The 26,823-nt window shown below is 37.1% G+C and overlaps 1 pseudogene; it reads left to right on the plus strand.

Annotated features, from left to right (window-relative positions):
* LOC139706422 (broad substrate specificity ATP-binding cassette transporter ABCG2-like) overlaps positions 1 to 25,681 on the plus strand; it is a 38,082-nt pseudogene extending 12,401 nt beyond the window's left edge.
* Positions 25,682 to 26,823: the final 1,142 nt, after the last annotated feature.

A 26,823-nucleotide genomic window follows, 5' to 3' on the forward strand; every position in this document is an offset into this window, starting at 1 on the left:
TCTGTTGTGATATTGCCTTTTTCATCCCGTATGTTAGTAATTTAGTTCTCTCTCTTCTTCTCTTCGTTAGCATGGCTAAGGGTCTGTCAATCTTATTTATTTTTTCAAAGAACCAACTTTTAGTTTTATCAAGTTTTCAATGTTTTTTTTTTGTTTCAATTTCGTTGATTTCCACTCTGATTTTAATTATTTCTTGTCTTCTGCTACATTTGCTGTTGTTTTGCTCTTCTTTTTCTAGGGTTTTGAGATGTAGTGTGAGTTCATTTATTTGTTGTTTTTTTTTTCTTTTTTTGAGGCATGAACTCCAGGAAATGAATTTCCCTCTTAAAATTGCTTTCATTGTGTCCCATAGATTCCAGTATGTTGTGTCTGTATTGTCGTTTATCTCTAAGAATTTTTTGATTTCCTCCTTTATGTCTTCTATAACCCATTAATCATTCAGTAACATATTGTCTATTTTCCAGGTGATGCAGGATTTTCCCTTCCTTCTTTTATCATTGATTTCCAGTTTCATTCCATTATGATCAGATATGGTGCATGGTATTATCTCCACACCTTTATATTTACTGAGAGTTGCACTATGGCATAATATATGGTCTGTCTTTGAGTAAGATCCATGTGCTGCTGAGAAGAACGTGTATCCACTTGATGATGGTTGATATATTCTATATTTGTCGGTTAAGTCTAGGTTATTGATTGTGTTATTGAGTTCTATAGTTTCTTTATTCAGCTTTTGTCTGGAGGATCTGTCTAATGGCGAGAGCGGTGTGTTGAAGTCACCCATAATTATTGTGTTGTGGTCTATTTGACTCTTGAACTTGAGGAGCGTTTGTTTTATGAATGTTGCCGCACCATTGTTTGGTGCATACAAATTGATAATTGTTATGTCTTGTTGGTGGATGGTTCCTTTTAACAGTATATAGTGTCCTTCTTTATCCCTTTTAGGTTTGAAGTTGATTTTATTAGATATGAGGATGGCCACTCCTGCTTGCTTCCGAGGGCCATGTGAGTGGTGTGGTTTTTCCCAACCTTTCACCTTCAGCCTGTGTATGTCTTTTCCTATCATATGAGTCTCCTGAAGGCAGCATATTGTTGGATTTGTTTTTTTTTTAATCCATGTTACTAGCCTATGTCTCTTGATTGGTGAATTTAAGCCATTAACATTTAAGGTTACAATTGAAATATGGTTTGTACTTCCAGTCATGTTTATTTATTTACTTATTTTAGTTTGGCTAGTTTTTACTCTTTGGTTATTTTTCTCCCCCTCTACTGAGATACCCCCCACTGTTAGTTTTGGGTGCTATTTTTCAATTCCTCTTCTTATAGTATTTTGCTCAAAATGCTTTGCAGTGCTGCTTTTCTGGCTGCGAATTCTTTTAGCTTTTGTATATCGTGAAATATTTTAATTTCATTGTCAAATCTGAAGCTTAATTTTGCTGGATACAGTATTCTTGGTTGGAATCCATTATTTTTTAGCGTTTGACATACGTTGTTCCAGGATCTTCTCGCTTTCAAAGTCTGTGATGAAAAATCAGTCGTTAACCTAATTGGCTTACCCCTGAATGTAATCTGCCTCCTTTCTCTTGTAGCTTTTAATATTCTCTCCTTGTTCTGTATGTTGGATATCTTCATAATTATGTGTCTTGGAGTTGGTCTATTATGGTTTTGAATGTTTGGGGTCCTGTAAGCTTCCAGGATTTGGCAATCCATTCCATCTTTCATATCTGGGAAGTTTTCTAGGATTATTTCATTTAATAGGTTGTCCATTCCTTTGGTTTGGACCTCTATACCTTCTTCTATCCCAATGACTCTGAAGTTTGGTTTTATTTATGACATCCCATATCTCTTGGATATATTGCTCGTGAGTTTTAAGCATCCTTTCTGTGTTGACTATATTCTTTTCAAGTTGATAAACTTTGTCTTCATTATCTGATGTTCTGACTTCTACTTGATCTAGTCTATTTGTGATATTCTTGTTTGAGTTTGTAATTTGGTTTATGGTTTCCTGCATTTCTAGGATTACTGTTTGATTTTTTTTTTTTTTTAATCTCTATCTCCTGGTAGAGCTCGCTCTTTGCCATTTGGATTTGTTTATTAATTTTGTTTTCAAAATATACTTTCAATGCTTGGACTTGCTGTCTCATGTCTTCTCTAATATTCCGTTCCATCTGAGTTAAATATGCCTTGAGTTCTTTCTTTGTCCATTTTTCTGATGCTTCTAGGTCCTCCTGTAGATTTAAGTTGTCCTGCATTGTTTGTAATCCTTTTTTCCCTTGTTTTTTTCATGTTGTTCACGTTACTTTCCAGCTCTGTTTGACTGCTGTGTTTTTGCTTTGTCCTATAAATTTGTTTTGGCTTTGTATATCTCTGTTGTCTCTCCTTTGTGGTGGGAGACTATGCCTAGACATGTTGGGCTTTATTGTACTTTAAAGCTGATTCATTCAATTTATAAAAGGCTTCTGGATTCTGTATGCATATAGTGATTTGTTGTTTGTTCTTAGGACTTTATGTTTAGGTTAGGTGCTATGAAGGTATAAGGGTTAGTATGTCTTGGCTTCTTTAGAAGTTTGCTCTACTGAATGGGGATACTAACAGTCAATTGGATCAGGGTGTTGGTAGTAGCTAGGTATTTAGGAGCCCTATAGACAGCCTCGAAACATTCACCTATTTGCATTTAGACAATTACACGTAATGGAAGACATAATGCTTGAGATGAAAGTTGGGGGGTAGGGGAAGGAAGGTGCTTTTAAAAAGAAAGAAGGAGAGGGAGATAGATAGAATAGAGGAGACTGGAAAGAACAATAAAACTTGAAAAGGGAAAGAAAGAAAGAAAGAAGGAAAAGGGGAGAGAAAAAATAAAATAAGAAATAAAATTAGGTCTTAGAGATCCATTTTCTTCTCTTCCTGTATGTGGAGCTGTGCCCTCCGAGCTGAGCTTCTGTCCTCTATGTGTCCACAGCAATCCCTGTAAGGCGGCTCCTGGGAGTCTCTCAATCCTGTTAGTCCAGAGCCGTTTCACTTCTCCGCCCCTGCCCCCTTCCTCCTGCCAGCCAGCCAGGTCCTGCTCACCAGAGGTGGTTCCCCAAGGATCTGGTTACACTTTCAGCCCCACTGCATGCCCTATTTCCCGAACGACTGAGCACTCTCTCTGTCATTCATCTAAGCCCCAGTGCTGTGGAGCTGTGAACTGCGAGCCAACAGTTTAATTTTTCCAGACCCCTTTGGTGGGCACGCCCTCGGAAACTGGCGGCTAAGACCTTGGGTGTCACCACTGGTGGTAAGGGGAGTTGGGGATCGAGAATCCCCTCTGCTTCCCTCGGCCCCTACAGTCACAACCACTCCGCTGGCAGTAGGAGGAGTTGGGGGTCAGGAGTGCCCTCTGTTTCTCTCTGCCCCTACCATCACACCCTCTCCATTGGCGGTTGGGGGAGTTGGGGGTGGGGAGTCTTCTCTGCTTCCCTCTGCCCCTACAGTCACGCCCACACCACTGGCGGTAGGGGGAGTTGGGGGTCGGGAGTCCCTTGGCCCTTACAGTCATGCCCACGGAGAGATTTTTGAAGTTTCCTGGTAGTTTGTATCTGGTGGGGGTGGGAGTCACACACCTGCTAAAGTGGATTCTGCTGGGAAGGAATCTCGTTGGCCAAACTCTGGTGATGTCACCTCTCTGCTATGGCGGGCCCCAGGCTCCTTGCTGGAGTGTCTGAAGGGAGGGGTGGGACTGGCTTGTTTCTGGTCTGAACCAATCTCTGGTTTTAGTTCTTGGTTCACTATTTCATAAAGGCTTGGTTAGAGTCCCTTTGCGGCGCCTGCTGGGCCGCGCCTCGGAGGCCTTTTGCTGAGCCGCGCGGGGGAGGGGCTGTTCCCTGAGCCACTTGGCGGGGGCGTTCACTGAGCCAGGCGGGCAGGAGCCTTTTGCAGAGCTGGGCGGGCGGGGGCCGTTCGGCGGCGACCGGTGGGTGGACCTCTGGACCTCTGCGCCGCGTGGCAGAGAATCACTTGTCTGGGGCAAACTGTCACCTCCAATAAACTTACTAATTCCCGGCAGGTCTCCTTTCAGCGGAATTTTGCTAGAAGTTTCTCAGCAGGTAGAATCTAAGCATATTAATGCGTCTCCCTGATCCTGCTAATGAGGAGGTACTGAAAGTGCTGCCTCCCCGCCCGCCACCATGTTGGGTCTCCCCTTTAATTTTTAAATTGCATATTAAAGTGAATTTCTAACAATTTAGTACTAATAAAAATATTGAATTAGGAATGAGGCTGTGGCTCAGTGATAGCACACTTCCCTGGCATAAATGAGACACTGGGTTAAATCATCAGCACCATGTATTAAAAAATAAAGGTCTATTAACAACTAAAAAAAAAAAAAAAAAAACAAAAGATACATAAATAAAGGTATGGTGTCCAACTACAAGTAGAAAAATATTTTAAAAAATATTGAATTTAGATTCCCCAGATGTCATGTAGGTAACATAAGATTAGGTGATAAGACTATAAGAGAAAATGAAGTTGAACTTCGAACTCTTCTTTTAGTGGTAAGAATAAACTGTTTTATTAGGAAGGGCAAGGTTCAGATGTGTAATGATTCATTATCTTCCCTCTTTTGACTTAGGATTTCTGAGCAGGGACCAACAATCATCTTTACCAATAATCACCCTCGGTATTCCATCTTCAAGCTGTTTGACAGCCTCACCTTATTGGCCTCAGGAAAACTAATGTACCAGGGTCCTGCACAGAAGGCTTTGGAATACTTTGCATCAGCAGGTTTTGTTGACTTTTTCATGCACTAGATCCTTCATTCTTGGAATTCTGGGAGAGAACAGAGGTATGGATGGGAGTGCTGTTTGATCTTTATATAAATTTACCTCGGGTTCCACCACTCTAAAACATCCTTGGTCACTTTGTTGCCAAACATTTTCTTCATATGGCAGCATATGTGTGTGAGAGTGTTTGTACCTGTCCTGTAGCTGTACTGCTTCCCAGTGACTGTGTGGGTTAGCTCTTCATTCCTATAACACATATCTGAGAAAAACTAATTACAAAAAGTATGACGGTTTTTGGCTTCAAGTTTCAGATGTTTCAGTCCACAGTCTACTGGCTTCATTGCTTTGGGCCTGAGGTGAGGCAGAAAAATTGTGTAAGGGTGTGGTGGAGGGAAGGGGGGCAGGGAGCGAGGGAGGGAGGTGGAGGGAGGAAGGAAAAGAGGGAGGGAAGGAAACAGGGAGAGACAGAGAGAGAGAGAAGAAAAAGAAGAAGGAGAAAAAGAGGAGGGAGAGAATGAGAAGGAAAGGTGGGGAGGGGAGAGGAAAGGAGAGGAAAAGGGTTAGGGACAAAATAAATCCTTCCAGGGTATGAACCCAGTGACCTACTTTTTCAAATTAGGTCCCACTTCTAAGTAATCTATTCTAATTATTATCCCATGAAATGAATTAGTTTCCTGAGGAAGTTAGAGCCCTCATAATCAAATAATTTCTTAAAAGCTCCATCTCTGTACATTGGAGACCGAGTCTTAAATTCTTTAGTATTTAAGTATTTAAAGTGTATACTTTATATCCAAACCATAATATTCTGCCCCAACCCCAAAAGGCTCATGTCCATCTCATAATGCAAAATGCATTCAGTCCTACAAGTTCCTCTAGTCTTTAACAATTCCAACATTTCTCAAAACTCTAAATCCAAAGTATTCTGTGAGACACATGGTAACACCTTAGCTGTGGGCCCATATACATAATAATAGGTAAGTTACATGCTTCTAATATTACAATGGAACAGAGTAGACATTTCCATTCCAAAAGGGAATAAACAGCCTCCAAAAAAGCCTTGTTCATTGCATATATCCTTCCTCAGCAGACATTCCATGGTTCATGACATCTCTTAGTCCTGGCAACTCCATTACTGATTTAGCTTCCTCTCACAGAATCTCACATCACACTCTCAGGGGCTGCCTGCAGAGACTGCGACCTTGACACAAATTCCTATCTCCCAGGCCTTCCTTTGAAATCTGGGTAAAAACTTTCATGAACCCCCTACTTCAGAATTGTGCATTATTTAAAACTGGCACAACACAGATGACACCAAGGCCCACTGCCTGTAGGAACAGTAGCTGGGTCTGCTCGAACAATAGCTGTAGCAGCTACTGAGTGTTTAGACAGTGAAATGAGTCCTGGCAGGACAAGTTTCTAGGTGGCCCTGTGCCTGCAATGTAACCCAGGACTATCTTCTTAAAGCAGAGTCTTTCACACAAGTTATCATTTTTACACCTTTAAACATCTTTCCTTTTTTCTCCATGAAACATTTGTTTCTCTTTAAAGGCTCTGATTTCTTCAGCAACCACACCTTCCTTATTTGCAGTTTTACATGTGTTTTTCTGGCCAAACAGAAAATTTTTAAATGTTTCTTTTCTGCTTCTTGTTGCCATTTCTCACTAAACATATGGCTAAAAGCTACTAGCAATAACTATGCCACAGTCCCAATGATTTGTTGCCTTGAAATTTCCTCCAGTAGATTAATTAGTTCATCATCTTTAAATTCAGCCTCAGAGAGTGTGGGGACATGAACAAAATGGAAACAACTTCCTTGTCAGAATATACCACTTCCAGTTCCCAAAACAGTCCTCATTACAATCTGAAATCTCATGAACACAATCTTTACTGTCCACATTCCTGTTGACATTCTGGTCCTCTGAGATCACACCGTAATTGTCCATTAACCTCTGCTTACAATATTCCAAAGCTTCTTTATCTTGTATCTCCACATTTTTCCAAATTCCTCCTACAAATCATTTTCAAAGGCTTCTGAAGCACATGGTCAGGTATAGTCACAGCAATGACCCCACTTCTTGTTAATCAACTCTTCATTGTTGTGATCAATAATTAAGAACACTAACTTAGAGGAGGAAAGATTTATTTTGGCTCATGGTTTTGGAGGTTTCACTCCAATACAGCTATATGCATTGCTTTTGGCCTTAGGTGAGATCTAAACTTCATTTCTTTGGGCCTTTGGTGAGAAATATCATGGCAGAAAGGTGTAGTGGTGGAAACTGTTCAACTCTTGCCAGTGAGGAGGGAGGGAGGGAGAGATGGAGGGAGAGAGAGAGAGAGACAGAGAGACAGAGATAGAGAGGGAGGGAGGGAGGGGAGAGGAGATCAGGAGCCTGATAAATTCTTCCAGGGCATACTTCCAGTAACTTAATTCCTCCCACCACACAGTAGTCCATTCAAGTTATTAATTTATCAGATTGCTATATTGGGTACCATGCCTTAAACACATGTGTTGTGGTTTAGATATGAGGTTTTCCCCAGTAGGTCATGTGTGAGATGGCATAAGAATGTTCAGAGGTAAATTGATCAGACTATGAGAGGTATAACCTGATCAATGGATTAATCCACTGGTATATATTAACTGGATCATAACTACAGGCAAATAGGGGGTGGCTAGAGGAAGTAGGTCACTGAGGACATACATTTTGGGCTTATATTTTGTTCCTGGTGAGTGAACCTCTCCCTAATTCCTAATTATCATGTCCTGAGCTGCTTTCCTACTCCATGCCCCTGTACCATGATGTTCTATCTCGCCTGGGCCCACCACTATGGAGTTGACTGATGGTGGACTGAACCTCTGAAATCATGAGCCAAAATAAACTTTTCCTCCTCTATGTTTTTATTTTCAGGTCTTTTGGTCACAGTTGATTAAAACAACATGAATCTTTGGGGAAATTCATATCCAAACTGTAACAGTGATCTTTCCCTGAAAGTTCAAAATTTAACTACTTGGATTTATATCCAGTTATTCTGTCAGTTAAATATTTATGGAATGGCCTAATATTATTATTTTGAGACCTATAACATATTGCTTTTTTAGTTTTTACCATGACATGTAATCTTGCTCTGCCTTCACAAAAGCTCGTGGAGGTGCTACTTAACTTTCTAGAAACATTAGACTCAAGATTTAGTACTTAAGTGGGTGTGAGTGATCTATTAGTCAATGGAATGTCTAATCCCAAATCTGATTGGACCAATATTTCAGGGATGTCTGATTCTTTGAATTTTTTATTAAATTATATGATTTTTTTAACAGCTCATACAATCTGCGTCAGAGATATTTGGGTATGATCATAGATGCTTCTCTATGACCCCAAACAGTTGTCTTTTTAAATTTGTTTTTGTTTAATATCTCTCCTTTAAAAATAATCAAGCATGGGGGATGGGGATGTGGCTCAAGCGGTAGTGTGCTCGACTAGCATGCATGCGGCCCATGTTCGATCCTCAGCACCACATACAAACAAAGATGTTGTGCCCACTGAAAACTAAAAAATAAATATTAAAAAATTATCTCTATGGGCTGGAGATGCGGCTCAAGCGGTAGCGCACTTTCCTGGCCTGCGTGCAGCCCGGGTTCGATCCTCAGCACCACATACAAACAAAGATGTTGTGTCCTCCAAAAACTAATATATATATTAAAAACTCTCTCTCTCTCTCTCTCTCTCTCTCTCTCTCTCTCCTCACAATCTCTCTTTAAAAAAATATCTCTCACTCTCTCTTTAAAAGAAATTTAAAAAAAAATACTCAAGCATGTATGGGTCTGGGGAGTCCAGAGGAGATAAGAATCAGACCACAGGCAAAGTTTAGATGATTTATGCCACTACAAGTGGAGGAAAGAGTTCACGTGTACTGTACTGGTCATTTTCTTTCCAGAGTGCTACTCTGAAGGATTTGTTCCTCTTTAGAATTATGACAGATTGACAGATGATAAATTTGAAATATGAATTTAATAGGTGGAAAAGCTAACTTGTTGTCATTAGTACTGCCATTCCAGTATTTCGTGGATCAACTCAGAGAATACAATGCATCGGGGACTTCAAAACTTCCTTCCTGGACTTAGCCTTAGTCTTATGAAGGAGTATTGATAAACTCCAGGAAATTTAGAAAGCTTACTGAATTTTACTACTTATTGTAGGTAATAACTAATGTAATATGTTCTAAAGAGTCCAGATTTGGTTGGATATGTATGTATGTATGTATGTATGTATGTATCTATGTATGTATGTATGAATGAAAATGAGGGAGAAGATGATAATTCTGCCTTCCCTAGTCTCACCTGTCTCACACTGTGTGAGTCCTCTTTACTTTCGAAAACCATCTGGTTGAGTTGTTGGAGTGCCTTCTTTTGCAGGTTATCCCTGTGAGCTGTACAACAGCCCTGCAGTCTTCTTTCTGGAGATCATTAATGGAGAATTTTCTGCTATGGTATTAAACAGAGAGGAAGAAGGGCATGAAGGTACATAAGTCTCAGATTCACAGTTTTTGCCTAATCAATTTGGCTGAGGTTTTGTGATATGGAAAGATATTCTAACAAGGCTTTGTGAATTTACATTAATGTTGTGTTCTGATACCAGTCATGAGATAGGCTTTGTTACCTGTGAGTGCTATGGTTTTTTGTTTGCTTGTTTGTTTGTTTTATATATGAGTGATCATTTATATGCTACTTTTGATTTTATGGGGGGTTTCCATTCAAAAATAAATATGCTCATTGTTATAGTACTTATAAATGAGAAACAGTTTTTTATGCATTCACATGTAGAATAAAAGGACCAGATTTTATATTAACATTATAACTCTCTATGAAGATATTTATTTTAATAGTTAGGTTCCAAGTTGGGAGGAAAAGGTCAGTGAGTTTCCTGTATCTGTAATTACAATCATAGTAGTAGCCAGCTCATTCACCTGTGTATTCCTAATGTGAAATGTGGCAATAAAGCTAGTAATTTTTATATTCAAGCTCTAAAATCAAATTTTTATTGAAGAAAGGAGTCATAGAAAAATGGATTAAATAACTTGTTGTCTGATAGTAGTGATTTTGTTCTTTATTCATTTTTATTTGAAAGTCAGCAAGACTGAAGAGCTCTCCAAGGGAAAAATACCAGTCATAGAAACATTAGTTGAGTTTTACCTCAACTCCTCCATCCACAGAGAAAGGAAAGCTGAGTTAGACCTACTCTCAGGTGGTCAGAAGAAGAGGAGCTCAGCCTTCAAGGAGACCACTTATATCACCTCCTTCTATCATCAGCTCAGATGGATTGTCTGATGTTTTTTCAAGAACTTGCTGAGTGATCCTGAAGAAAACATATTTCAGGTGACCTGAGACTCTTTTAATTATGCTGTGAAATACCCATGTAGAAGTAACATGGTTTTGATATGATCTACTTCAGAAATTGGTTTATTCTCTTCCATTCACTTATTATCCTTGCTTCATTTGGTATGTAATCATGGCCAATAGAACAAAAAAAAAATCACAAGTTTTACTTATGGGAAAGTTTCTTAGTGATTCTTAGTTTACCTCACCCAGAATTTTTGTTGATTTAGACAAATTATAATGGGTAATATTGAGTAGAAAAAAATTTTCCTCAAAAAAAAATAAAGACAATGTGTCTCAGATATGTATGAGTATTGCATAGCTGTCCACTTTCATTTGCAGAGTCATTCACAAGATCATGTGTTGCATTTTGGGAACTCACAAAGCAGTACACAAAATGAGTAAAAATAAACATTTCTGTTCTCACGCAATTCATTTGTTATGAGGGTAGAGACATGATAATTGATATATCAGATTGCAGAAAGGTCTATACAGAAAATTTAAGCACCGACAGAGGGAGAAGAGGGACAGGAGACAAAAGGCAGTAGGGGCAAGAGGGTTGTTTTGCCCTTGAAATGAGGCAGTGAGAGAACTTGATGTTAATGAATACAGTTGAGGGTTGTCTAGGCTGACCATCGTCTGGGCTGCCCACTGTCTGGTGGAGGATCCTGTATGCAAAGTGCTGTTCCTTATAATTCACCTTCCTTATTGAGAGATTTTAAACTTTAGAAAGCACTAGATACCTCAAAGGGTTTGCATTTTATGCACAGATAGTAACCAGACTTAACAAGACTATTCACTGTCAGGTTAACCCTCTTAACTAGGATGATATAATGTAATTTTCTTCTTTGGCTAGCTCTGTGGTCATTGTTGATTATCACTTCTCAAGGTTTTTCTGTTGTTTTTAACCCCTGTGTCATACAAAGCTTTTCTAACTTCCAGTTCATTTTCTGTCATTTGTAAGGAAATCAGTTTAGCTGATTGTTTGGGGTTGAACACCAAGTCTGGAAACACTAGTCCTCTGTCTGCATCTTAAGGAGGCCTAGGACCAAATGCACATTTTCAATCATTGAGTTTCAGTTGAGTACTGAAAGATGGCCTTTGCTGGCTCTAATGAAGTACTACTGACTATTTAAGGTTAACCATCATAATTTTCATATTTAATTATTGCCTGCATCTGTATTTGAGTCAGATTATCATTTTCTGCAAATGTTTGTTGTGCTTTTGATCTGTCACTTCTCTCAGACCATGGACAGTTTTATGTCCTACCAATCAAGGGTAAAGTTTTACTGTTTCAGAGCAAATTTGATGTCATTTGGAAGCATGTCAGATGACTTAGATCTATCAACCTGCATTATGTATTTTTGAACAATGTGATGTAATCCATTCATTCTTTCATATAATTTATGTATTATGTTTTTTACTTGCTTCTCAAAGTAGTAGTTCTGGACAGAGTATGATTAGGACATAGCTGCTTGCAAATACACCAGGATTGTGCATTTGGTCCTAGGTGTCCTTAAGATGCAAACAGAAGCCCAGTGCCTCCAGGCTTGGTATTCAGCCTTCTGGTCTCATCAGTGAACTCAGTTATGCAAAAGGAAGTCCAGCAATATTCAGAGAATAGTAGTCTCTACAATAAGGGGAGAACTCTTAGAGATCCCTGAGCTTAGTGGGACAAATCTCAACAATTTTGTAAATGCTGGAATGTTTGTGTAGGAAGAGGCAAACTCTTTTGTGGAAAGCACCAAATAGTTAATATTTTAGGCTTTTCAGGTCCATATACTCCTTGTCTCAGGTAGTTACCTCTCACATTAGGTCATACATAAAAAAATGAACCTGGCTATGTTCTCCTAAAACTTTGATTCATGGATCATGAGTTTCATATAAATCTCATATCAAAAGATATAGTATTTTTATGATTTTTTTTTTTTTTTTACTTTATAAAGCTGTTATTAGTTTGTGGGCAGAAGAAAAAACAGTAGTTGGCCCCATTTGACCTGTGGAACATAGTTTAATGATCCTTGTGGTTTAGTATTCTTAAACTGGAGTGTTCTTTTTGCCTAAGTTTTGAAGATAGATTTGTTAAAATGTTAAGATAGATTTGTTTTATGGCGTCCTTCTTATAAGACCCTGATAGCTATGCTTTTAGTTACACTAGTTATTTACACAATTTAGACTTGACCTCTAGCCAGCAGTTGTATTTGGAAGGTCTTAGAATAAATGAATTATCTATATAAAATTATTTAGAGTTTATTCAGTGTGCTAAAATTTTCCTGATTAAATCAATCTGGAAGCCATTGTTATCAATCTGTCTGGGAATCATTGTTTCTATTAACATATTGAACATCTATAGATTTTTTTTTTTTTTTTTTTTAGTGAAAGCTATAGACATCCCTCAGAACATATCCTTGAGAAATGTTGGTTCAACATATTTGAACAAAGACTGAGTAACATTTTGGGAGAACTCCTTTTTCATCTTTGTGTTTAAAACAGACCAGATACACAAAGCTCATATATATGGCCATTATCACTACTAATGCTTAGTTTTCTTTTTTTAAATGTAAGACAGAATAATATGTGTAACCTCATAAAAGTATGCATGATATTGTCATGCAATTCTTTGTTTTGTTAAATGTTTGAAAACAAAATTTGAAAACTATAGGAAACATCCTAGTACTTATTGGTAGTATAAGATGTCAAGTTGGAATGAAAATAAACTAAGAATATGGAGTGTTGAAACTGAAAAATTGAATATTCTTAAAAGTTATACTGTATGAAAGTAAATACTCTTGTTTACCAGTTTATATTGCACATTGGTAGAACCATCAGCATTTATTTGGAAGTCTTTCCAGATTAGGGTCCTCACAAACTATTCTTTACAGATCATGCTTCATTTTTTTTAAAACTTTATTTTCCTTTATGCCATAAATGTCCTTCACAGATTATTTCACATTTTAATACTGTTATAGTATTGATTTTCATTTGTTCCCAAATGACTTCCCCAGATCCCTGCATGTCTGTTAACTTTAGTAGCATTTGTAGGTTCAGTACCTGAATTGAACTGGACCCTTAACTGACAGTGCCTTGTGGACACTGAGAGTAATTTTAGCTTGTCCAGTAGTCTACTTGTTGTCCTGCCAATTCCCTGAAGAAAATATACCTTTATTTGCCATCTAATTTAGATAGCATTTTCATAACATATACTGCTTTATATTCTCCTAGGGACTCTGTCCACACCATTAAAGTATTTACTGAAATGGAGAGATGTGATTATATATATCTATGTATCATATAATAATAAATGACATGAAAAATCTTAACTCTAATTGAACTTCTTACCTTTTTTATGTTCATTTTTCTTTCTTGAAAAGATAACTGTGGCAGTCATTCTGGGAGTGGTCATAGGTGCATTTTTCCTGGCACTAAAACATGATTGTACTGACGTCTACCATAGGTAGCTCAATTTGGATCTTGATTTTGATAAAATGCCATTACTTTATTCAAGCTTGTAGACATCCATTCAAGAATTTGGATTTATGATAAGTATGGTGCAAAACTCAGGAAAGAGTCAATATTCTTTTTTATACATGTATACATATGTGTGGTAAATTATATGCAAGCTGAAGTTTACCCTTTCAGCCATTTTTATATGTACATTTCAGTGGCATCACATACATTTATACTGAGCATCCATCACTGCTATCCACCTCCAGACCTTTCTTTCATATTCTGAAATGCAATCTTTATACCATTGAATAGCAACTCTCCATACCCACCTCTCCCAACCCTTGGCAACCATCTTTGACTTTCTCTGTTGCAGTCATATAATATTTTTTTGCATATGACTGGCTTATTTCCCTTAGCATAATGTTCTCAAGGTTCATCCAAACTGTAGTATATGTTGGAATTTGTTTTTTAAGGCCAACTAATTGTCCACTATATTGTTTATGCATCCATTGATGAAAGTCTGTGTCATTGTCCCCTTTTTGGCTATTGTGAGTAATACTGCTATTAGTAGAATTATCTCTGTGAGTCTCTGCTTTCACCTCAATGGGGTATATTGAATGGCTGGGTCATAAGGACTTTCTGTTAAGTTTTACAAGACCTGCCATGCTGTCCTCCACTGCAGCTGCACCATTTTCCATTGTTCCAGCAGCAGGCAGGGGTTCCAGTTTCTCCACGTCCCCACCAGAACTTGTTCATTTTTCTTTTTGTAAATAATAGAGATCTATTGGATTTTTGGTGAATATCTTGTGAAGTCTTTTGCCTTTTTAAAAATTGAATTGTTTTATTTTTTCATTATTGTTGACTTGGAGTTCTTTATATTTATGGATTTCTGATCCTTTATCAGTTACTTAATTTGTGCATAGTTTCTCCTATCTTTTGGGTTATCTATTCACTCTGTTAGTAGTGTGTTTGACACATAAATGTTTCTAATTTTGATGTAATCAAGATTGTCTGTTGTTGTTAATAGTGAGTCAATTTCTTTGAGTTTTGGTTTTTTTTTTTTTTTTTTTTTTTTTTTTGGAACATAGGAGTGTCAGATAAGAGGACAGGACTCAGTTTTTCCTGTTGTGTGGAGCACTCATATTACTTGTTGTGATTGTTGCCTAGTTTCAACTGTAATGTGTCCTTTAATCTCTCCTCATGATGAGAGATTTAACTGGCTGTGTCATATTCTGAACATAGGTGCTCAGCAACATCCCAGACCCAGGGTTCTCCTCAGAATTCATGTATGGAGAACCATACATGGCTACCTGATGGGATGGCTGCTTGTCATCCAGAGCCTAAGGTCACCTCTAAACAGCCAAAGGGGCTGTATGGTCTTATCCCCATTTTATTATAGAGGGTGATTGTAAAAGCTTGTGTTGAGTCTATTTTGATACATGGAGAAGGCTGGCTATTTTCTAAACTAAGAATGAGCATTGTTTAGATTTACACTGTCCCCCAAACTCTCATGTGTTGAAGGGTTCCCCAATGCAGGAGTGTTTAGAGGTGGGGCTTTCGGGTAGTGATAGAATCATGAAGGCACATTTCTCCCCAGTGGATTCATCAATTGATAGTTAGAAAGACTAGTGGGTGTGGGACCTAGTTGGAGGTAGCAGGTCACTGGGGTCATGCCCTGGTGGAAGATTTATCTTTTCCCTGGCCCCTCCTCCTCTCTCTTTCTCTCTGCTTCCTGGCTGCAATGAGCTGAGCAGCTTTCCTCCAGCATCACTTCTGCCATAATATTCTGCTTTAACCCCAACCAAAGGAGTCAGAAACCTCTGAAACTGTATATCAGTGTAATTTTTTTTTCCTGTAAATTGTTTATGTCAGAGCCAGGTACTGCCTATAATCCCACCTACTTGGGAGGTGGAGTCAGAACAGCCTCAGCAGCTTAGCAAGATCCTCGCTCAAGATAAAAAATAAGGACTGGGGCTGGAGCTGAGTGGTAAAGTGCCCCTGGGTTCAACCCCCGGTTCCAAAAAACATTGTTTATGCTAAGTATCTTGGTCAATTTCTTGAGATTATTTTTGAAGAATTTAGACATCAACCTTATTTTAATTCATCCTTTTGACTTATCTTTGTTAACATTTTCTGTGGGCATTTGGCTATGTGAAAGTAACCTGTGTGTGTAGCTTACCTAATCCCTCCTGAGATGATCAGTGATTTATTCCTTTGATTAGAAAACAGTAGTTTTGCATCATTTTGGAAACTATGTCCTTAAAGCACTCTCCAGCAGTGACTATCAGTCCTTTATCATTTGAAATTGCTAGGGAGGCCAAAGGTTTTATTCTTCTTTGGGATCAACTACTATCCTTGCACTTTCTCTAATCTGTAAAACTAAGAACTGGCTTTGAATCCTATGTAGAGTGTGAGCACCTTTGATTTAATAGCTTTATAAGGTTGTAGTTATGGATAAGCAAATTTGGAAAATGTATTTTAAAATGGTTGCATCCACTAATCCCAATTCTAAATATTTATGGAAATTATTTGAAATCAGTTTGTGAAAAAGGTGGCATCAGTCTTATATTCATGGCAGCACTATTCACAATAGTCAAGTTAAGGAATCAAAGTGCCTGTCAGCAGATGAATGGGAAAAAAAAATGTAGTATGTATACATAATGGAATACTGTTCAGCCCTGAAAAATGAAATTTTGTCATTTGTGACAACATGGATGGAAGTGGAGAATATTATGGAAAGTAAATTAATCCAGGCTCAGAAAGACAAATAACACATATTCTCACTCATACATACATCTAGAACAATTAAATTCTTAGAAGCATAGAATAGAATAGTAAATGGTGGTTGCCAGAATCTGAGGGATGGGCAGAATGAGGAGATTATGATCAAAGGGTACAAAGTCTCAGATTGAAGAGACACATTTTTTTTTTATTTTTTTGAGATACCTTCCTCATTGCTGTGAAGATGCTAAATAATAATAATCCTTTCAAAATTGCTTGGATTAAATTTCAAATGTTTTCACCATGAAAAATGATAAATATATGAGGTGGTGGAGATCACCTGAATTACCTTGATTTCATTATTTAACATATTTATGAATTGTATCATTACTTTGTACCATATATGCACAAGTATATTTTGATTTATTTGAAATTAAAAATTAAAATCAATCTAGATAATACTAGATATGACAAATGTGAGTTACTATCTTATAAATAATTAGACTGAATTGGTTCTGTAATAATAAAAAGTAATATAAAATAAATAAAGTAATATAAAATAAATCATATCTGAATGAATTTTATTGTCTTTTTTCTCAGAGTTATGAACACTATAATATCATTAGCTATATTGAACTGAATCTTTGCTATATCCCATGCATCTCAAATTAGCTTATAAGTTTACATAAAGTATATTTTTGGACTCATAGTTATGCAGTTGATTATCTACTAGGCATGGCTGTTTCCTATTTATTTTAATTATAATATTAACATTTACATGTTTACACATTTACAGGTACTATTATTTCATCATTCTTTAAGCATTAAGAAAATATATGGAGTGTCTCTGGACTCCTGTTTTTCCTTTAAGATAGCTGGAATTGTTCACTTGAATTTATATTTAAAATATTTTTTCTCTTGTTTTTTATGTCACTTAATTGATGTACTACATTATCTTTTTTTTCAAAATGTTTCAATTAAAAATCATTCATATCAGTTAAGTTGGTTTGAAGAGATGCTTGTTCTTATTTCCAGGAGGTTGGTATATAATCATAAAATTTATATTTTTATAAAGGCATAAATTCACTGAACCCTTTTAAAAAAAAACACAAATCTTTTACTGAGAAGGTACACAGAATTTTTTTTCTTCTTAAATTATATCTCTTTGGTTTATTTTTGAAGACCTTGTAGGAAGGTGGCTGTCCTGGTCATGGATGCTGTCTTGCTTTGCTGACGTGTGTGCTGTCTGTGTGTCTGAAGGAACTGAGTGCAGGTTCCTTCCAATATCTGGCATTTTTCTTCCACATGTCTCACCATCTTCTTGACTCAACTTTAAAATCAAACTGCTAATTAAATTTTTAACCCTCTGAGGAGTTTATTAAATTTGCTGTTTCTCTGTTTATATTTTAGGAATGGTGCCAAGCATTCATTCCTAAAATATAAACAGAGGAACATTGAATTCAAGGTGATTGTATTTCTTTGACCAGATAGCTCAGGCTGACATAACAAAATACTAAAGACTCTATTTTAAAGAAAAATGTTATATAATTTGTGGAAGGAGATCCTGTGAGTTGAAAGCTGATCTAATAGCTTTGAATTGACTGAGGATTTTTTTGTTGTTGTTCTTCAGTCCTGGCAGAGCCCAGGCACTCTGTACACTGACTATCTTCCAGAGTTTGGCCGGCCTGTTAGGAGGAAAGAGTGTTGAACTGGAGAAGCTCTTTAGGTGAGTAGGTTTATATTTCGGGAGTGTATCTATAATTGGGTCAAAGGTGTGACCCAGAGGATTACCAGTATTTTTCTGTTATTTCTTGGTTTGTTTAGTTGACAAATATAAATTGTATGTATTTATCATTGTGTAACATGAGCTTTTGAAATATGTATGCAGGTTATCACAATTAATTGAATACAAGCAGTCAAGAGTAAAATAGAAAATCAAGAGCTTGTGGGGCCTGTCACCAAGGGAAAACAAAGTTTCAGAATTAGGTGTGGTCATCAGTTTGCAGTGCTGCAGAGAAAGCCAGCAATAAAGAGCTGAAAAGTATCTTTAGATTTTTTGGAAATAACAGGCCACCACGACCCTTGCAAGAAAAGTTTGAAGTTCTTGGTATAGAGTTAAGTTGTAGAATTAGCAATAAATTGGAGGTGGGAGTACAGTTGGCCTTAGTGGATGAAGGAATGGAAAGATCAAGAGGGCAGTCTTACACTAAAAAGCAGACTGGGTTGTTTCTTCTGCTTTCAAAGATGGAAGATATTTTACCATATTTATATGCCAAGGACTGGAATTATCAGAAAAGGAAGGAATGGATATACTGGTGGAAGAGTTTGGAATTACAGGAGAGAGATATCAGGAAGAAGAAAGATGAGGGTTTGGTAGCTGATGGGTGTATTGTTTGGTGATCATTGAAGAGAGAAGTCCTTTTCTTTTTCTAACATGAGAGTAGCAGAAGTATAAAAAGTTTAGGGATCATAAGTTGCTTTGAGGCCTTGGAGAATAACAGTGTCATCTTTTACAGGGTCAGAATTGTAGTGAAGAAAATCTTCCATTACTGCTAAGATTAGCCCTGTTTGTACTACTAAGAGGGAGTCAGCCTGAGAGGAGAAGCAGGGTATCTGAGAAGAGTGTGGAGATGCATGTGTCCCACCTCCATGGAGGCTATACCTGCAACGGAGAAGGGATGGGGGCAGGGTGGGAGGGTTAGCCTGGAGCCCGTGGGTAGCTGGTGGCAGACCTGGTGGCAGCAGGAACCTGGACAGCAGCATCTCAGCTGGGCTGTGCCTTGGACTAATCTGGGATGTGTGGTGTGTGTTTTTGTTTTGTAGACAAGAGCTTATTAGTGGATGGTATGAAGTGTCATCTTACTTCTTTGGAAAACTAGTATCTGATTTACTACCCAGGAGTTTGCTGCCAATTATATGTACTTGTGTAGCATACTTCTTGATAGGTAAGTAACAATACAAAGAGAATGTGTCTTTAGTTTTGCTTATGTGTTAAAACCAATTTCTTTTGCAAGCATGTTTTTGGTTCCTACAACTAGAAGTACACACTTCGCACCACTAGGGAAATGTGTATCCATTGTGCATGCTCAACAATAGCCATTCAGTTGAGTCTTGTTGTCAAGTCTTTCCCAAGTGAAGCTTCTTGTTTTTGATTTTGGTGCAGTGGTGGGTATCAATCCAATGGCTTCATGGATGATAGACAAACACTCTATCTCTGAGATACATCCCCAGCTGTTTTAAAATTTTTTTGTCTTGATCAGGGTCTTTCTAAGCTTCTCAGATTGGTATTAAAATTTAGATCATCTTGCCTCAGTCCGCTGAATAACTGGGATTGCACACACATGCCCCATGCTCTACTCAACAGAACTTTCAATATTTACAAAACTTCATTTTACCAAGATGCCATGTATCATGGAAAAACATAGAAATAATTTATAAAAAACTCAACACTATGCTGAGGAGCTGTGATAGTTATTGCCTATCTATCTATATTGTTTCTCTTTGTCTCTCAACATGTAACTATATACAGATAAAATTTAGATTGGTATGTATTATTGATAAGGTCTACAGAGATATATAGAAAAGTAAAGAATCTGTGCACACATGTCTTCTTTCTCTCTACCCTTAATAATGAGAGAAAGGTGGTTACTTTGGGTTTATTAATTTAATAGATCATTGTTGCATTGTTCTCAGACTTTACCCCAGGGTCATTGCTTCTGAATTTCTATATGTTTCTCTCTTTCTCACGTACACTGGAAATATCTATTTATGATAGCACACTATAGTATAAGAACCAAAAACTTCCAGTTTACAAATAAGAGGTGTGTTATAAGGAATTGGTCATGGTATCTAGGCCCCAGACTCCTGATCTGTGTTCTTATAGCTGTTCCAAATCTTTAAACTATATAATGAATGTTTACTTGTTACACTTTTTAAAGTATACTTATCTTATTCCATTCTCTATCACAGAGCCATGTGATGGTTTATCTGGGAGACTTAGGTATGGAGATTCCTTTCCTTCCTCCAGGCATTAAAACCACTGAAGTTGTGAAACCTAATCCCTATTTCTTCAGTAATGCAGTGACAGCAAACAGTGAGCAATGTGGTGATGTCTGAGTATAGGAGAAGGCAGTATAATTTGACCAGTTATGTTGCCTGTGCCTCTCCATCTAAGTAGTTCTGAAGGTCGTCCTAATTCCACATAGAAAACAGAGGTGCTATACGGAAAAGTGCTTTGGAAGTAAATGTACAAAATAAATCTGTGTTGTAACTTCATGCAATTATATATAGGTGAAAATTGAAATTGCTGGCCCATGGTAGTTGGATGTGGGTAACTTTCTTCATTCAGGTATTAATTGCTCTGAATATTAGCATTATTTGCATGGTAAATGATCCTGAATACATATTGACCTAGGCAGCAGGGCTAAACCCTTCTTTTCTTTCTAAGGATTGAAACTGGAGACAGAAGCTTTCTCAATCACAATGCTTACTGTTTTGATGGTGTACTATTCAACTGCTTCCCTGCTACTGGCTATAGGTTCATATAAATGTTTGTTCATAGCAGCAGTTTTAAGTACCTATTATCTGTTAATGCTGGTGAGTATGAACTGTACTTCTCTCAGAAGAAAATTTCCCCTTCTTTCTTCCTTGTACCTTTACCTGTCATTTAAAACCTACTTTGAGTATTCTATACATGGGATTTGGATGCTTCCAGGAGGCCTAGATGAGGTATATTCTAGAGAATTTACCAGCTTTCCTTCTCAACTTTATCCAAACTTGTTTTGCTAGTGTTCTAATGTAGTTAGTATGAATATGCCTTTAGTGATGAGCTTTTAAAAGACACTTCTTGATAGTATTGAATAAGACCTTGAACTTTAGAAACCACAGTAATGAGAACAGTAGACTCTCTACCTGCTTTTCATGCTGGAGTTAGAGAACTCCCAGCTGTTTAACCAGCAGAGACAGTTTCATTGGATGCATTGAAACTCCAAGGTGAATGTGAAGCTCCTTGAGAAGTGTAATAGTGTGTGGCATGGGGAGGGGTGTCTTACCTGGGTCCTGTATTTTGAAAAGGAGTGTTTTAAGAATACTGGAACATTCCAAAGTCCACAGTACTAGGTGATTCCCTTTTTGCGTTCCTAAGAATCTCTATATCAAGTATTTCTGCTTATCTTTTCTTTATAATGGTTACTTAATTCTAATCTCACATGGCCCTAAAGTTTGTAATCACATAGATGAGTTAGCAGATAAACAGAACAAGTTCCCCTGGTTTTTTTTTTTTTTTTTTTTTGTGTGTGTGTGTGTGGTGCTGGGGATTGAACCCAGGGCTTTGTGCACATGAGGCAAACACCCTACCCACTGAGCTATATCCCCAACATAGTTCTCACATTTTTGTTCCATGACATGGACTAAATAGGAGTGCTTAACCAATTAATGCACTTGTCATCTCTGCTACAATAGATGTCTTTCAGTGATACATAATTAGCATAAGTTCTTGTCAAAGTGTAAATCTTTCATTTCTGAATTTGTCAACTACAATGTATCTCATTCAGAAAGTGATGTCTTGTTTATATTTCATCTAATAAATAAAATATCCTTTAATAAATACAGGTGAATTTTTTGATTTATTGGATGCTTTCACTGAATATTATGTAAAGGTTCTTGGTAGAACCTTAAAACCATAGTCATGAAACCACATATTACTCAGAGATGGTATGTGTTATATGAAGCACTTGGTTAGGTGAAATCTAAATGTGGGCAGACATACAACATTGTCATTATTTTGCTATCCTAGTGGTACCAAGTACCACCTAAATGGTACTTGGTACCATTTAGGACAAGTGTTGTGTGAACCTCATAGCTGTCCCTTGTGCTTTGAGAAGTCGTTCCTAGTGTCTCTATTGTAATATTGATTTCTGATAGCTTTAAATGGAAGTATTGACCATATTTTCCTGCTGTACTTCATCATATTATTGTGTTTATGAGTTCTAGGCTTTCGGTAATCTGAAGCCTGCATTCTGAACCTCAAATTATTCTTAATGTCATTTTTTAGTCATTATGCCATAAAATATGTATTGTCAACTACTTATATAGCATTTATGTTATAGTATCATTAAGGGATATGGAAAGGATTTGAAATATATAGGAAGTAATATTAAAGTAAAAAAGGAAGTACATGATTTACATGCAAATACTACACCATTTTAAAAATAAGGTATTTGAATACCTGAAGATTTTGGTATCTGTGAACTGAGGTTCTGGAACCAATCCCCCTCAGGTACCAAGGAATGACTACTTCTTAAACTTCCATTGTGTGCAGTTACAGAGAATGTTGAGGACATAGTCTTAATAATTTTAGATCATCCAAATAGTATATATTATACAGATTATAGGTAATGGTCCTTCCTTTAAAATAATAAACAACCTTAGATACACAGAGGCGTATACACATTCAAATGATGAAGTTTTTTTTAGAGTAACTGGAAGGAATATGAAGAGAGGTGATCCTAGTAGAAATGTTTGGAAAGTTGTAGAGTTGAAATTTGAAAAGGGTATTATCTAGAATTCTTCATAAAATCACCAGTTGGGTTCTGATTCATGGTCTTTGCTTTTTATAGGGTTTATTGGGTATATGCTGACTTTCACTCCTCTTCCACCTTTGCTATCATGGCTTGAGTACTTCAGTATCCCTCACTATGGCTATTTGGTAAGTTGTCTTCATCTGTTACAGTACATGTGTTTCCAAGCTATGAAAAAAGCAAAATAAAGCCTGACCAGCTCATTTCCCCAGCCATGAGCTGTGAATGTCTGTGATTTTGGAGTCTCCTTTCAAGAGCAATGAATGAAACACTCCTGTTAGCCTCAGTTAGCACAAGTTCCTGGAGTCACATGGGGTTTTCCCCAGTCACCCCATTGTTTGAGGAAGAGGAAGTCATGGATAAATCTCATAGTAAAATGTGAAGATAAAAGTTGATGATAAACATGTTGTGTTTTAGTTAAATAAGAAAGTAAATGAGAGGATGAGAGGCTAGAATTTATAGTTTATATCAAAAGGAAAACTAGAAGAGAACGAAAATCATATAATACTCAAAACCATATTGTCTTTCATGAGCTATTCAACTCCAAAATAACCTGTGTCAATATAGAATGATTACATTTTCGACTATCATAATTAAAATGGATTGGAAGAAAATAAATAAGAGAAGATTGCTATTAAAAATCACCAATATTCTTTGAGCTCTATTATGTAAGGAAAATAAAAAGAGACACAGAGACAAGACACAGAGGCAGAATAGCAGAATAGCCAAGCTGTCAGCTTTATTTATATCAATAAGTTACATTAGATCATTGGCATCAGTAGTACATTATTGCTCGTTGTGTCATTAGGCAGCTTACAGAGTAAGTAACATTATGCAGCTTATTCCTCACTTACATGCTATAGTTGCAATATGTAATGTTAAGAGGTTTGTGTAGCTCTCAAGAGTCCATTGTTTAAATTTACTGTTATGTGGACAGGTTCAGGTGCAGCAGAGCTTGGTGAAACATTGTGGTTGTCTAACAAGAGAGTTTTTTTTTTTTTTTTTTATTCCCAGGAGCTGTGAGCCTGAGGTCAAGGTTGAGGCTGATAAGACTCTAGCACAGATCCTCCTTATGCAGAGCATTGCTACAGCAGATAGGCATCCCATATCTTTGCACAGAAATTTTCCTAGCAGCCAGACATTCTGTGTCTTTGCACAGAAACTTCCTAGCCACCAAGCATGCCACAGTTGTGAAGCCATCAGAGACTTCAAACCCAATCACAGAACCATTTCACTGTTATATCATTTTAATTATAGTGTTTGAGGCATAAAATTGGGAGAGAAGGAAGTAACCACAGTCTAATCTAACCAGAGTTCTCCTTTCTTATCCAATGGGAACCAGCATCTCAACCCTAGTCTACTTTATTTCTAGGGAAAATTAGGTACTTTGCTGTGGCAAAGACATGGCAAGAAAGAGAATATTTTTTTTAGAAATAATCATAAACATTTAATGTGAGGACATAATTGTGATAATCCCTTGACACTATTTATCTTGCCCTTCTCCCCCTTGTGTTTTAGGCTTTGGAACACAATGAATTTCGGGGATGAAACTACTGTCCAGAACTCAATACAACAGAAAGCAGTAGCTGTTCCAATTATGTGATGTAAGTTTGCATTCAGTGTCACATTGGGTTTGCTTACTATCATAGTATGATATGGAAAGGTCCCTGGCCTTAGAGCTGGTAAGGATCCTTTCAAGGTCAATAAGACTTTCTAAGCCTAAGTTTTCTAACTTGTAAAGTGAGTTGTTGTGCACTAATGTATGTGAACATGTTGTGTAATTCTTGTTCTCTTAACAGTAAAATATTATCGAATGTGAAAAAATGAGTTCTTTTTCAGAACATTTGAATTTGTAATAGACTATTTTGATGGTTTACTAAAGGCTTATAGTCTGTGAACCTCTGGATTATTGGCTACTGGTAGATCCTGCCCAGGTGCTTTTCTCACCTGTGACAGAGGCACTCCATCCTGCTCTCCTCCAGCTGCTACTTAAGGTTTGAGCCTGATCCTAGACCTGCTGGTATCTTCCTGTGCTGAATATCTGCAATGCTCATTATAGTATTGGTGTGAGAGCTGACAGAACAGAATTCTGTTCACAAGCCCTTTCCCCCCCTGGTTCTGGTTTTAGAATTCTTAGCCCATTTTTTGGATGACTATCTTGTGATGTAAGCAGAATTTAAGGAGCTTTGATCATATAAACAGGGGACAGAGTTGTCATCATCAAAACTGAGGTTTTCCCACCAGGAGAAAATGAATTTACTTGATCAGTATTTCCTTTGAAGAGAGCAGCATTATAGATTTGAAAACAGATGAATCTGAGAAGCCTAGGAAATTGGTTCATAGTGTGAATCTGTAAACTTGGCCAAGTAAGTTAAGCCTGCATCATCTCCTTTTGGAAATATGCATAATATTTATATTCCTTTAGATTGTTTTAGGAATTAACTAAGCTGTCAGGCACAGGTTGCTTAGTATATCTAGCAAAATTTGAAGTACTCAATGACTGTTAGCTATTACTTATGAAATGACAAATACTGAATATTTAGATGACCTATAGACTTCTTTAACAAAGGAATAGCAACTATATTGAGTACAATTTGAAAGATGTTAGGAATATAGTCATATATTTTTGTGTTGAATTTCAGATGTACTGGTGAAGAATTCTTGACAAACCAGGGCATCGATCTCTCACTTTGGAGTTTATGGAAGAATGATGTGGCTTTGGCTTTTATGATGATAATTTTCCTCACAATTGCCTAACTAAAATTGTTATTTCTTAAAAGAAGTTATTAAACTCACCTTTAATGTACTATGAGTTACTCTTACATTAATAAGAAGCACCTTAATTTAAGTATCCAGTGAAGATTTTTTTGTTGTGCATGATTGCCAACATACTGTTGAAGTGTTTTCAATAGAAAAAAATTTCAGAAAAATCACAACTAACAGAACTATAAGTGAAAGAATCCAAGCCCCAAACTAGTATATATAAGTTCCTCTTATTAGACAATAATTATGGGGAGAAATTCAGTTGAATTTATCAGTCTGAAAAAAGAGAATTGAATTCTAGGAACTCTTGACTAGTTATAATATCTCTGACTGATTAGTTTTCTCATTTTTTAACTTCAATACATAGGTTAGTAGCCCTTCTATTTTAATAGTTTATGAACTATGACCTGCCATTACTTAATAAATAATAAATATGTTAAAATATTAATGCTATATTGGAAGAATGAAATCTAAATTAGATTGAAAAAAACAGTGATATTTCTAGGGTAAAAAAAATTCATGATGATAACAAAACATGTCTATGATAATCTTATTAAGGTTGGTGGAACTTACTGATACTTCTAGTGGGGATCTCAAATCTCAGTAGTCTTTACTATGGGTTTGAGGTTTAGTTATACAGAAAGCCAGGCCAAGGATATGGTTCTTGTGAATTTCTGGGATATTCTGGCTCTGAAATCACTTCACTCCCCAGATGTCTTGGTGGCATATATGTGGTTGCTTCAGAATCTCCGGAGAGCTCTGTTAAGACACTGATGTCTGGCCCTGCCTGTCCCAACACAGCAGCACCTACAGACCTACCTCCATGAAGAATTTGCCAGGGCTAAATTTGGTCATTTCCAAGATCCTTCCAGGTTTAAAAACTTTAGACTTATAGTCTAATGACTGTTGTATCTGGGCCCACACAGAATCCCCCCACTTGTACACCTCATTTATTTCTATACTCTGTGTTCATCCTCACCTTTACCAGAAATGGGAAAGTATTTGCCAGTAAAACTGAAATATTTTTAATCCTTTCTTTGATTGAAGGGTATGTAATAAAAAGTACAGTTCAGTGAATTACCAAAAATGAAGACATGTGTGCAACCCCAGTTCAGGTTGTTGCAGTAATTCACTTGTAGGTCAGCATGAGAAAGAAAGAAATAAGAAGCAGAGCAAGCAAAGCAGC

Source organism: Marmota flaviventris, chromosome 7 (assembly GCF_047511675.1).
Source record: "Marmota flaviventris isolate mMarFla1 chromosome 7, mMarFla1.hap1, whole genome shotgun sequence".
Lineage (NCBI taxonomy): Eukaryota > Metazoa > Chordata > Mammalia > Rodentia > Sciuridae > Marmota > Marmota flaviventris.